Below are 5,364 nucleotides of genomic sequence, written 5' to 3'. Positions count from 1 at the left end.
GCCTTTCAGCCATTGACTCCATTTTTACACCACATTATATCTTCTAATTCAGCTCTTTCCTGTGTTTCATCTATAAAACCTCCTTCTACCTGCTCTGTTAGATGAAAAGATTCATATTAGTATTATCAGTGTCATTTTTCTATGCAGGAATACATGTAGTTCATCATCATTAAGTCCATCATATTTCCCCTTCTCCACCACTCTCTATACTTCACCTGATTCCTGTATTTGAAGATCAAACCTTCTATTCAACTCTGGCTATTCCATCATGAAAATTTGAAATCCCCCTGGTTCACCGAAAGTGAACCTTCTTCCCTGGAAGATGATATTCAGTTTTGCTGGTTAATTGATTCTGTGTTGCATTCTGGGCTCCTTTGCCTTTCATATTATATTCCAAGCCCTATGAGCTTTTAATGTAATTATTGCTAAGTCCTGTGTGATCCTGACTACAACTCCACTATATTTAAATTGTTTCCTTCTGGCTCCTTGTAATATTTTCTCTTTGACTTGGGAGTTCTGTAAATTGGCTATGATATTCCTGGGGGTTGTTTTTTTTTTATCTCTTTCTTGGGGAGATTGGTGGATTCTCTGAATTTCTATTTTGCGTTGTGCTTCTAGGATATCAGGGCAATTTTCCTGTAGTAATACTTTGAAAATGATTTCAAGGCTCTTTTCCTGATCATGACTTTCAGATATCCCAATAATTTTTAGATTATCTTTCCTAAATTGGGTTTCCATATCAGTTATTTTGTCAATGAGATGTTTCATATTTTCTCATAGTTTTTCATTCTTTTGGATTTGAAGTATTGTGTCCTGATTTCTCAAAAAAATTAGCAGCCTCTCTCTCTTTGACTAAACTGCTGACTCCTTTTTCATGTTTTTCCTGCATCTCTCTCATTTCATTCCCCAATTTTTCCTTCTATCTCCCTCACTTTATTTTAAAAGTCTTTTTTGAGCTCTGTCATAGCCTGTACCCAATTTCTGTTTTTCTTGGAGTCTTTAGATGCTGGAGCTTGTACTTCCTCATCTTCAGATTGAGTGTTTTGATCCTTCTTGGGATCACAGGCAAAGTGTTTCTCAAAGGCTTTCCTCTTTTTTCTCTGCTTACTCATTTCTCCAGCATGTGCCTGGTTTTGGGGTGGTTGCTGAGTTTTTGAGTATTATTGGGACACCCTCCCCACAAGGATCTCTCTGTGTGTGGTTCTGTCTTCCCTCCTGATGAGTGAATGACCACAAGCATAACCCTCTGCCATGGGGCTGATGGTGGGTGGAATCCTGCTGTTCTGTGGGGGGGCCTAGACTTTGATCAGGATCTGATCAGAGCCCCAGAGTCCATGGACAAAGGATAGAGTTCAGTATTCTCTCTCCAATCCCCTCCCTAGGATCAGCACTCACTGTGGGGTGCCTTGTTCCTGGATCCTGCTTCAGGTTCCTCAATCTGGGCTGCCAGGTCTATGCTGCTTTCTGAGTACCCTGAGGGCTAGGCTTCATGTGCTCCCTCTGGCAGAGGTCCCCCCACTGATCCCCCAATTGTGCACTGGTGCTCCCCAAGTGTAGGTCAGGAAACTGCCCCCACTGCCATGAGCTGTGGCTCCCAGCACCCTGGGGCTGCCTCCTGTAGGCTGAAGTTCCTTCCCTCCAAGCCTGTGGAGGGGAGACTTTCTGCTCTTTTTCAGGTTATCCTGGGTTGGAGAAGTGCCTCACTGGATTCCTCTGTGGATTCTGTCTCTTGAAAATTTAGTTAAGAGTCCTTAGTTTATAAGTTTTTAGAGAGAGTTCCTTTCCTGTTGCCATCTTGGCTCCACCCTACATACTACTTTCAAAGCAATTCTGGTTGACTATGTATTCTTATAAATTTCTTTATAATACTTCTAGTATGTCCAACAACCATAAAAAAGAAACCTGAAAAATTATTTTACCTTTTATATTTTCTTTTTGAAACACTATTACTAATCTCTCTTCACTGGCCACAATTACAATTTTAAAAAGAAAAAAAGAAAAAAAATTGTGTCACATAAACACAGTCAAACAACACAAATTTAGAGAGTGGTTAAGTACAAAAATGTAGGTTCATTCTGCTCTTTGTGTCCTTTCCCTGCCAGTATTAAGGTGGTAGATATTTTTCATTGAATGTTATCTGGAGACATAATTAATATTTAAATTTATTAGACTTCTTCAGCATTTCAAAGTGTTTTTCTTTATGTTATTTTTTCTTATATTAAAGTATCTCCCTCATTATTCACATTTTTCTGGATATGTTCATACTACACAGGGTTATCTTGCACCATTTTTTTATTTCTAAATGCTTGATAATATCATAACTCCAAATGTTAGATTTTGTTGTTGTTTAGTTGTTCCATATTTATCTGACTGTTTGTGATTCAATTTCGGATATTCTTAGAAAAGATACTGATGCAGCTTGACATATTCTTCTCCAGCTCAGTTTACACAGGAGGAATCTGAGACAAAGACATTTCAGTGATTTGTCTGGATTCACAAAGCTAATAAATATTTAAGATCAGAGTTGAACTCAGGTCTCACTAATTTTGAATCCAGTCTATATTCAAGTGGGACAACTAACTGCCTTGAAATTATATTACTAGATTCTAGATTTTTATTTTCTTTCTTTTTTAACTTTTAAATTCTCCATTAAGGATCAAAATGATTGTTTTTTTAAATCTTTTCTCTCCATCTGATTTTCTTTCATGCCAATCCTCCCCCTTCATATTCATTCTTGTTTCCCTTCAAATTTTATAAGCATAAACATTAATTATGTGTTCAATATTGTTGCATGCTCTCAATCCTTCTTTCCCTATGTCTATAAGCTCTTCTTGTCATTCAACACAGAAAAGTTAACAAGTTTTACTCCTCTTCATTACTAATTTCTATATAATTTCATTTAGCTTCATTCTTCTTTGCCCTTTTAATACCCTCAAAACTGAATCAATCTACCCACAGGAATTCTGTTTTTCTTTTTCAACTTCTTAATACCCTTTGAAGACTTGAATATACTGAATAGATTTCTTTAAAACTCCCTCAAAATATCAGAAATGCTTTTATCTGGATATTCATCCTATATTGTTTTTTATTGTTGATATAATTTTTAAAAATGGAAATTTATCATTTTGGCTATAATAATTCTGAAGCTTTTAGTATGGATTTATTTATGGAGATTGTTTCAAGATTCTTTGTCATCATTTTGTCTTCCTATTTCAAGATGTCCAAGTTATTGTATTTATAAGAAGAAATGCAAGGCTTGGGTTTTTCTTTTTTTATTTTGGGGGGATTTTTTGAAATAATCTAATAATCTATTATTTCTTATATCATCACAATTTAACCTATTTTTAAGATCAGTATTTTATAAAAAAATTATTATGTTTCATTTTTTGTTAATTAATTTATTTTTGTCTTATTGAATTATTTTCTTTGGATTATTTACTTGCACTATGATGAAAGAGGAAAACTGTCCAGTACAGGTTATACCAGCACATTTCCTAGCCCGGAGAAAGAAGGAAAATAATTAAGGGTGAAAGATCAGTGGTAACTGTGGTAGTTTCCAGACTCCCACCTCCCCATGTCAAAGACATCAAAGATTACTTAGAAGACAGGCAAGAAAGGACTGTCACACTTCGATGAGAAAGGATCAAAGTCTAGTTCCAGCCATGGCAGGTTAATGCGAAGTAGGTCTTGGGAGTCACTGAATTAATTCTAAGCCCAAAGATGGTAAAGGGGTTGAACACCTTGCCAGAAGAATACAGGGCTACCTTTACTAGCAGTGAGACAGGACTTGGATCCATGCTGCAGTCCTTTGTGCCAGTCCCAGGTCACTAGCAAACTTGCAGTCACAGGGTAGTACAAACCTCTCTATAATTCCAGGGCAGAAAAAACTACTTATATTCATTCACAAAGGAGAGCACAATCCAGGAGAATAGTAAACACACTCCTCCTTATACCATATCACCTTGGAAGAACTGAAAATTTACATATTCCTGGGAGAATCTCTGAAATTAATTAAATAAAGTCACTAAGGTTTGGAAGAGTTTGTGCTCTGCACTAGAAGTAGAACTCAGATTGAGCAAAAAGCAGAAAAAAGTGATATTGAAATTTTCCATAGTTACAAGGAAATTTCAAACACACACACACACACACACACACACACACACACACACACAGACGCATAAGGAGATTATAAAGTCAAAACTCTTTATCCAAAACCTACAAAAAAATAGGAATTTTTCTCAGGCCATAAAGGAATCCAAAAAGGATTTCGAATCAAGAGAGGTATAATCAAAATTGGGAAGATAAATGAAAGTGATGGAGGAAAATCATGAAAAATGGGTCAATAATTTACTACAGGATAGAGAATAAAATACTTAAGAAAATAGAAAATACACTCTTTTTTTTTCATCTTAAGCTATAGGTTTATTTTGTGACCAACAACAAAATGGAGTGATTAACATTAATCACTTTAGAAAAAGCTAGAAATTAAATAATAATGTGAAGAAGAGAATTTTAGGATTTTACAAGAATAACTTATTTTCTGTAGAAACTATCAAGAATTGCCAAACTATATTTCAATTCATCATAGTGGTGTAATGGAAAAGTCTTCAATTAGCAATAATCACTCCTCTGATAAACCTCATTGCTTACAATACTGCTACTGTGCAAAGCTGAAAATAACATCTTTTAAAACAAAATAAGGACTAAAGCAGTGGAGAGAACCTAGGAAACTCTTTGAACTTTTCCCAATTTCCCCTGAAACAACATTTAAGGAAGATTTTAAACAGATACTGTAGAGATAGAACCAACAAAAAAGAGAGAATGAAACAACTTTTCAGCTCAATGTACCAGGAAACATCTTTTCTCTTGAGTAAAAGAGGAGCATAGGAAAGGTATAGAACTAGGAAGCTCTTGATCATAGTCCTATTCAGTAAGCAAGGCCCCTGAGTCTCAGCTCAGCCATTTAGTATCCCCCCCCCCCAATAGACCTGGTGTGCTCCTGAATATTGACAAGAGCTGGGTTGAAGAAAAAGCGACACAAACAATTTAATGTCATCAAAACAATCTCTTAACTTTATTGTTGAATATCTAGATTCATAAGAAGATTTATCTCAGACATGACAAGTCAGATGAAACCCAGGTACATGGCTTCCCTGGGTAAATTTATGATACTTATCCTTTGAAGTCTGTGGACTTCCTTATCAGAAAGCTTCCCATACTTTTCTAGGTCTACAGATGTTTAGGTTAGGGTTTATTGGAGAACCAACCAATCCATTTAACGAACAAGAATACATTCTTATCTCTGGTGACTGTCATCTCCAGGGACACGTGGATTCCCAGTCTACAGAAGCTGTACAAGTAAGT

At 35.9% G+C, this 5,364-nt stretch overlaps 1 non-coding gene across 1 annotated transcript; it reads right to left on the bottom strand.

Annotated features, from left to right (window-relative positions):
• Positions 1-4,537: 4,537 nt before the first annotated feature.
• LOC141510293 (U4 spliceosomal RNA) lies at positions 4,538-4,672 on the bottom strand. The gene has a single exon (XR_012474802.1). It is a non-coding gene; the product is annotated as a U4 spliceosomal RNA (small nuclear RNA).
• Between the last annotated feature and the right edge of the window lie 692 nt (positions 4,673-5,364).

The sequence above is a fragment of the Macrotis lagotis genome, chromosome 1, assembly GCF_037893015.1.
Source record: "Macrotis lagotis isolate mMagLag1 chromosome 1, bilby.v1.9.chrom.fasta, whole genome shotgun sequence".
NCBI lineage: Eukaryota > Metazoa > Chordata > Mammalia > Peramelemorphia > Peramelidae > Macrotis > Macrotis lagotis.
Note: the sequence above shows the minus strand (reverse complement) of the source record. Positions and strands in the feature narration are given on the sequence as shown.